The sequence below is a fragment of the Heterodontus francisci genome, unplaced genomic scaffold (assembly GCF_036365525.1).
Source record: "Heterodontus francisci isolate sHetFra1 unplaced genomic scaffold, sHetFra1.hap1 HAP1_SCAFFOLD_162, whole genome shotgun sequence".
Classification (NCBI taxonomy): Eukaryota; Metazoa; Chordata; class Chondrichthyes; order Heterodontiformes; family Heterodontidae; genus Heterodontus; species Heterodontus francisci.
This window is the reverse complement of record NW_027140217.1, coordinates 2067885-2076256: the sequence shown is the minus strand read 5'-3', so window position 1 is coordinate 2076256 and position 8372 is coordinate 2067885.

Sequence of the window (8372 nt, the reverse complement as noted above, 5' to 3'; positions counted from 1 at the left end):
TGTCAGGGAGTGATAGTGAGTGTCAGAGAGTGTTAGAGAGTGTCAGAGAGTGTCAGAGAGTGATAGAGAGTGTCAGAGAGTGATAGAGAGTGTCAGAGACTGTCAGAGAGTGTCAGAGAGTGATAGAGAGTGATAGAGAGTGTCAGAGAGTGTCAGAGAGTGACGGAGAGTGTCAGAGAGTGTCAGAGAGTGTCAGAGAGTGATAGTGAGTGTCAGAGAGTGTTAGAGAGTGTCAGAGAGTGTCAGAGAGTGATAGAGAGTGTCAGAGAGTGATAGAGAGTGTCAGAGAGTGTCAGAGAGTGTCAGAGAGTGATAGAGTGTGATGGAGAGTGTCAGAGAGTGATCGAGAGTGATAGAGAGTGTCAGAGAGTGTCTGAGAGTGTCAGAGAGTGATAGAGAATGATAGAGAATGTCAGAGAGTGTCAGAGAGTGTCAGAGAGTGATAGTGAGTGTCTGAGAGTGTCTGAGAGTGTCAGAGAGTGATAGAGAGTGATAGAGAGTGTCAGAGAGTGTCTGAGAGTGTCAGAGAGTGTCTGAGAGTGTCAGAGAGTGATAGAGAGTGTCAGAGAGTGTCTGAGAGTGTCAGAGAGTGATAGAGAGTGATAGAGAGTGTCAGAGAGTGTCAGAGAGTGTCAGAGAGTGATAGAGAGTGATAGAGAGTGTCAGAGAGTGTCAGAGAGTGTCAGAGAGTGATGGAGAGTGATGGAGAGTGTCAGAGAGTGTCAGAGAGTGTCAGAGAGTGATAGAGAGTGTCAGAGAGTGTCAGAGAGTGTCAGAGAGTGTCAGAGAGTGATAGAGAGTGTCAGAGAGTGATAGAGAGTGTCAGAGAGTGTCAGAGCGTGATAGAGAGTGTCAGAGAGTGTCAGAGAGTGATGGAGAGTGTCAGAGAGTGTCAGAGAGTGTCAGAGAGTGTCAGAGAGTGATAGTGAGTGTCAGAGAGTGTTAGAGAGTGTCAGAGAGTGTCAGAGAGTGATAGAGAGTGTCAGAGAGTGATAGAGAGTGTCAGAGACTGTCAGAGAGTGTCAGAGAGTGATAGAGAGTGATAGAGAGTGTCAGAGAGTGTCGAGAGTGACGGAGAGTGTCAGAGAGTGTTAGAGAGTGTCAGAGAGTGTCAGAGAGTGATAGAGAGTGTCAGAGAGTGATAGAGAGTGTCAGAGAGTGTCAGAGAGTGTCAGAGAGTGATAGAGTGTGATGGAGAGTGTCAGAGAGTGATGGAGAGTGATGGAGAGTGTCAGAGAGTGTCAGAGAGTGTCAGAGAGTGATAGAGAGTGTCAGAGAGTGTCAGAGAGTGTCAGAGAGTGTCAGAGAGTGATAGAGAGTGTCAGAGAGTGATAGAGAGTGTCAGAGAGTGTCAGAGAGTGATAGAGAGTGTCAGAGAGTGTCAGAGAGTGATGGAGAGTGTCAGAGAGTGTCAGAGAGTGTCAGAGAGTGTCAGGGAGTGATAGTGAGTGTCAGAGAGTGTTAGAGAGTGTCAGAGAGTGTCAGAGAGTGATAGAGAGTGTCAGAGAGTGATAGAGAGTGTCAGAGACTGTCAGAGAGTGTCAGAGAGTGATAGAGAGTGATAGAGAGTGTCAGAGAGTGTCAGAGAGTGACGGAGAGTGTCAGAGAGTGTCAGAGAGTGTCAGAGAGTGATAGTGAGTGTCAGAGAGTGTTAGAGAGTGTCAGAGAGTGTCAGAGAGTGATAGAGAGTGTCAGAGAGTGATAGAGAGTGTCAGAGAGTGTCAGAGAGTGTCAGAGAGTGATAGAGTGTGATGGAGAGTGTCAGAGAGTGTCAGAGAGTGATGGAGAGTGTCAGAGAGTGTCAGAGAGTGTCAGAGAGTGTCAGAGAGTGATGGAGAGTGTCAGAGAGTGTCAGAGAGTGTCAGAGAGTGATAGTGAGTGTCTGAGAGTGTCAGAGAGTGTCAGAGAGTGTCAGAGAGTGATAGTGAGTGTCTGAGAGTGTCAGAGATTGTCAGAGAGTGATAGAGAGTGATAGAGAGTGTCTGAGAGTGATAGAGTGTCAGAGAGTGTCTGAGAGTGTCAGAGAGTGTCTGAGAGTGCCAGAGATTGTCAGAGAGTGATAGAGAGTGATAGAGAGTGTCTGAGAGTGTCAGAGAGTGTCAGAGATTGTCAGAGAGTGATAGAGCGTGTCAGAGAGTGTCAGAGAGTGATAGTGAGTGTCAGAGAGTGTCAGAGAGTGTCAGAGAGTGTCAGAGAGTATCAGAGAGTGTCAGAGAGAGATAGTGAGTGTCTGAGAGTGTCAGAGAGTGATAGAGACTGATAGAGAGTGTCAGAGAGTGTCTGACAGTGTCAGAGAGTGATAGAGAGTGTCAGAGAGAGTCAGAGAGTGTCAGAGAGTATCAGAGAGTGTCAGAGAGTGATAGTGAGTGTCTGAGAGTGTCACAGAGTGATAGAGCGTGTCAGAGAGTGTCAGAGAGTGTCAGAGAGTGTCAGAGATTGTCAGAAGTGATAGAGAGTGATAGAGAGTGATAGAGAGTGTCTGAGAGTGTCAGAGAGTGTCAGAGAGTGTCAGAGAGTGTCAGAGAGTGATAGAGCGTGTCAGAGAGTGTCAGAGAGTGTCAGAGAGTGTCAGAGAGTGATAGTGAGTGTCTGAGAGTGTCAGAGAGTGATAGAGACTGATAGAGAGTGTCAGAGAGTGTCTGACAGTGTCAGAGAGTGATAGAGAGTGTCAGAGAGTGTCTGAGAGTGCCAGAGATTGTCAGAGAGTGATAGAGAGTGATAGAGAGTGTCTGAGAGTGTCAGAGAGTGTCAGAGATTGTCAGAGAGTGATAGAGCGTGTCAGAGAGTGTCAGAGAGTGATAGTGAGTGTCAGAGAGTGTCAGAGAGTGTCAGAGAGTGTCAGAGAGTATCAGAGAGTGTCAGAGAGAGATAGTGAGTGTCTGAGAGTGTCAGAGAGTGATAGAGACTGATAGAGAGTGTCAGAGAGTGTCTGACAGTGTCAGAGAGTGATAGAGAGTGTCAGAGAGAGTCAGAGAGTGTCAGAGAGTATCAGAGAGTGTCAGAGAGTGATAGTGAGTGTCTGAGAGTGTCACAGAGTGATAGAGCGTGTCAGAGAGTGTCAGAGAGTGTCAGAGAGTGTCAGAGATTGTCAGAAGTGATAGAGAGTGATAGAGAGTGATAGAGAGTGTCTGAGAGTGTCAGAGAGTGTCAGAGAGTGTCAGAGAGTGATAGAGCGTGTCAGAGAGTGTCAGAGAGTGTCAGAGAGTGTCAGAGAGTGATAGTGAGTGTCTGAGAGTGTCAGAGAGTGATAGAGACTGATAGAGAGTGTCAGAGAGTGTCTGACAGTGTCAGAGAGTGATAGAGAGTGTCAGAGAGTGTCAGAGAGTGTCAGAGAGTATCAGAGAGTGTCAGAGAGTGATAGTGAGTGTCTGAGAGTGTCAGAGAGTGTCAGAGAGTGAGAGAGAGTGATAGAGAGTTTCAGAGAGTGTCAGAGAGTGTCTGAGAGTGTCAGAGAGTGATAGAGAGTGATAGAGAGTGTCAGAGAGTGTCAGAGAGTGTCAGAGAGTGATAGAGAGTGTCAGAGAGTGTCAGAGAGTGAGAGAGAGTGATAGAGAGTTTCAGAGAGTGTTAAAGAGTGTCAGAGAGTGATAGAGAGTGATAGAGAGTGTCAGAGAGGGTCAGAGAGTGTCAGAGAGTGATAGAGAGTGATAGAGAGTGTCAGAGAGTGTCAGAGATTGTCAGAGAGTTTCAGAGAGTTTCAGAGAGTGTCAGAGAGTGTCAGAGAGTGATAGAGAGTGTCAGAGAGTGTCAGAGAGTGCTAGAGCGTGTCAGAGAGTGTCAGAGAGTGAGAGAGAGTGATAGAGAGTTTCAGAGAGTGTCAGAGAGTGTCTGAGAGTGTCAGAGAGTGATAGAGAGTGATAGAGTGTGTCAGAGAGTGTCAGGGAGTGTCAGAGAGTGATAGTGAGTGTCTGAGAGTGTCAGAGAGTGTCAGAGAGTGATCGAGAGTGATAGAGAGTGTCAGAGAGTGTCTGAGAGTGTCAGAGAGTGATAGAGAATGATAGAGAATGTCAGAGAGTGTCAGAGAGTGTCAGAGAGTGATAGTGAGTGTCTGAGAGTGTCTGAGAGTGTCAGAGAGTGATAGAGAGTGATAGAGAGTGTCAGAGAGTGTCTGAGAGTGTCAGAGAGTGTCTGAGAGTGTCAGAGAGTGATAGAGAGTGTCAGAGAGTGTCTGAGAGTGTCAGAGAGTGATAGAGAGTGATAGAGAGTGTCAGAGAGTGTCAGAGAGTGTCAGAGAGTGATAGAGAGTGATAGAGAGTGTCAGAGAGTGTCAGAGAGTGTCAGAGAGTGATGGAGAGTGATGGAGAGTGTCAGAGAGTGTCAGAGAGTGTCAGAGAGTGATAGAGAGTGTCAGAGAGTGTCAGAGAGTGTCAGAGAGTGTCAGAGAGTGATAGAGAGTGTCAGAGAGTGATAGAGAGTGTCAGAGAGTGTCAGAGAGTGATAGAGCGTGTCAGAGAGTGTCAGAGAGTGATAGTGAGTGTCTGAGAGTGTCAGAGAGTGTCAGAGAGTGATAGAGAGTGATAGAGAGTGTCAGAGAGTGTCAGAGAGTGTCAGAGAGTGATAGAGAGTGATAGAGAGTGTCAGAGAGTGTCAGAGAGTGTCAGAGAGTGATGGAGAGTGATGGAGAGTGTCAGAGAGTGTCAGAGAGTGTCAGAGAGTGATAGAGAGTGTCAGAGAGTGTCAGAGAGTGTCAGAGAGTGTCAGAGAGTGATAGAGAGTGTCAGAGAGTGATAGAGAGTGTCAGAGAGTGTCAGAGAGTGATAGAGCGTGTCAGAGAGTGTCAGAGAGTGTCAGAGAGTGTCAGAGAGTGATAGTGAGTGTCTGAGAGTGTCAGAGAGTGATAGAGACTGATAGAGAGTGTCAGAGAGTGTCTGACAGTGTCAGAGAGTGATAGAGAGTGTCAGAGAGTGTCAGAGAGTGTCAGAGAGTATCAGAGAGTGTCAGAGAGTGATAGTGAGTGTCTGAGAGTGTCAGAGAGTGTCAGAGAGTGAGAGAGAGTGATAGAGAGTTTCAGAGAGTGTCAGAGAGTGTCTGAGAGTGTCAGAGAGTGATAGAGAGTGATAGAGAGTGTCAGAGAGTGTCAGAGAGTGTCAGAGAGTGATAGAGAGTGTCAGAGAGTGTCAGAGAGTGAGAGAGAGTGATAGAGAGTTTCAGAGAGTGTTAAAGAGTGTCAGAGAGTGATAGAGAGTGATAGAGAGTGTCAGAGAGGGTCAGAGAGTGTCAGAGAGTGATAGAGAGTGATAGAGAGTGTCAGAGAGTGTCAGAGATTGACAGAGAGTTTCAGAGAGTTTCAGAGAGTGTCAGAGAGTGTCAGAGAGTGATAGAGAGTGTCAGAGAGTGTCAGAGAGAGCTAGAGCGTGTCAGAGAGTGTCAGAGAGTGAGAGAGAGTGATAGAGAGTTTCAGAGAGTGTCAGAGAGTGTCTGAGAGTGTCAGAGAGTGATAGAGAGTGATAGAGTGTGTCAGAGAGTGTCAGGGAGTGTCAGAGAGTGATAGTGAGTGTCTGAGAGTGTCAGAGAGTGTCAGAGAGTGATCGAGAGTGATAGAGAGTGTCAGAGAGTGTCTGAGAGTGTCAGAGAGTGATAGAGAATGATAGAGAATGTCAGAGAGTGTCAGAGAGTGTCAGAGAGTGATAGTGAGTGTCTGAGAGTGTCTGAGAGTGTCAGAGAGTGATAGAGAGTGATAGAGAGTGTCAGAGAGTGTCTGAGAGTGTCAGAGAGTGTCTGAGAGTGTCAGAGAGTGATAGAGAGTGTCAGAGAGTGTCTGAGAGTGTCAGAGAGTGATAGAGAGTGATAGAGAGTGTCAGAGAGTGTCAGAGAGTGTCAGAGAGTGATAGAGAGTGATAGAGAGTGTCAGAGAGTGTCAGAGAGTGTCAGAGAGTGATGGAGAGTGATGGAGAGTGTCAGAGAGTGTCAGAGAGTGTCAGAGAGTGATAGAGAGTGTCAGAGAGTGTCAGAGAGTGTCAGAGAGTGTCAGAGAGTGATAGAGAGTGTCAGAGAGTGATAGAGAGTGTCAGAGAGTGTCAGAGCGTGATAGAGAGTGTCAGAGAGTATCAGAGAGTGTCAGAGAGTGATAGTGAGTGTCTGAGAGTGTCACAGAGTGATAGAGCGTGTCAGAGAGTGTCAGAGAGTGTCAGAGAGTGTCAGAGATTGTCAGAAGTGATAGAGAGTGATAGAGAGTGATAGAGAGTGTCTGAGAGTGTCAGAGAGTGTCAGAGAGTGTCAGAGAGTGATAGAGCGTGTCAGAGAGTGTCAGAGAGTGTCAGAGAGTGTCAGAGAGTGATAGTGAGTGTCTGAGAGTGTCAGAGAGTGATAGAGACTGATAGAGAGTGTCAGAGAGTGTCTGACAGTGTCAGAGAGTGATAGAGAGTGTCAGAGAGTGTCAGAGAGTGTCAGAGAGTGTCAGAGAGTGATAGAGAGTGTCAGAGAGTGTCTCAGAGTGTCAGAGAGTGATAGAGAGTGATAGAGAGTGTCAGAGAGTGTCAGAGAGTGTCAGAGAGTGATAGAGAGTGATAGAGAGTGTCAGAGAGTGTCAGAGAGTGTCAGAGAGTGATGGAGAGTGATGGAGAGTGTCAGAGAGTGTCAGAGAGTGTCAGAGAGTGATAGAGAGTGTCAGAGAGTGTCAGAGAGTGTCAGAGAGTGTCAGAGAGTGATAGAGAGTGTCAGAGAGTGATAGAGAGTGTCAGAGAGTGTCAGAGCGTGATAGAGAGTGTCAGAGAGTATCAGAGAGTGTCAGAGAGTGATAGTGAGTGTCTGAGAGTGTCACAGAGTGATAGAGCGTGTCAGAGAGTGTCAGAGAGTGTCAGAGAGTGTCAGAGATTGTCAGAAGTGATAGAGAGTGATAGAGAGTGATAGAGAGTGTCTGAGAGTGTCAGAGAGTGTCAGAGAGTGTCAGAGAGTGATAGAGCGTGTCAGAGAGTGTCAGAGAGTGTCAGAGAGTGTCAGAGAGTGATAGTGAGTGTCTGAGAGTGTCAGAGAGTGATAGAGACTGATAGAGAGTGTCAGAGAGTGTCTGACAGTGTCAGAGAGTGATAGAGAGTGTCAGAGAGTGTCAGAGAGTGTCAGAGAGTATCAGAGAGTGTCAGAGAGTGATAGTGAGTGTCTGAGAGTGTCAGAGAGTGTCAGAGAGTGAGAGAGAGTGATAGAGAGTTTCAGAGATTGTCAGAGAGTGTCTGAGAGTGTCAGAGAGTGATAGAGAGTGATAGAGAGTGTCAGAGAGTGTCAGAGAGTGTCAGAGAGTGATAGAGAGTGTCAGAGAGTGTCAGAGAGTGAGAGAGAGTGATAGAGAGTTTCAGAGAGTGTTAAAGAGTGTCAGAGAGTGATAGAGAGTGATAGAGAGTGTCAGAGAGGGTCAGAGAGTGTCAGAGAGTGATAGAGAGTGATAGAGAGTGTCAGAGAGTGTCAGAGATTGTCAGAGAGTTTCAGAGAGTTTCAGAGAGTGTCAGAGAGTGTCAGAGAGTGATAGAGAGTGTCAGAGAGTGTCAGAGAGTGCTAGAGCGTGTCAGAGTGTGTCAGAGAGTGAGAGAGAGTGATAGAGAGTTTCAGAGAGTGTCAGAGAGTGTCTGAGAGTGTCAGAGAGTGATAGAGAGTGATAGAGTGTGTCAGAGAGTGTCAGGGAGTGTCAGAGAGTGATAGTGAGTGTCTGAGAGTGTCAGAGAGTGTCAGAGAGTGATCGAGAGTGATAGAGAGTGTCAGAGAGTGTCTGAGAGTGTCAGAGAGTGATAGAGAATGATAGAGAATGTCAGAGAGTGTCAGAGAGTGTCAGAGAGTGATAGTGAGTGTCTGAGAGTGTCTGAGAGTGTCAGAGAGTGATAGAGAGTGATAGAGAGTGTCAGAGAGTGTCTGAGAGTGTCAGAGAGTGTCTGAGAGTGTCAGAGAGTGATAGAGAGTGTCAGAGAGTGTCTGAGAGTGTCAGAGAGTGATAGAGAGTGATAGAGAGTGTCAGAGAGTGTCAGAGAGTGTCAGAGAGTGATAGAGAGTGATAGAGAGTGTCAGAGAGTGTCAGAGAGTGTCAGAGAGTGATGGAGAGTGATGGAGAGTGTCAGAGAGTGTCAGAGAGTGTCAGAGAGTGATAGAGAGTGTCAGAGAGTGTCAGAGAGTGTAAGAGAGTGTCAGAGAGTGATAGAGAGTGTCAGAGAGTGATAGAGAGTGTCAGAGAGTGTCAGAGCGTGATAGAGAGTGTCAGAGAGTGTCAGAGAGTGATGGAGAGTGTCAGAGAGTGTCAGAGAGTGTCAGAGAGTGTCAGAGAGTGATAGTGAGTGTCAGAGAGTGTTAGAGAGTGTCAGAGAGTGTCATAGAGTGATAGAGAGTGTCAGAGAGTGATAGAGAGTGTCAGAGACTGTCAGAGAGTGTCAGAGAGTGATAGAGAGTGATAGAGA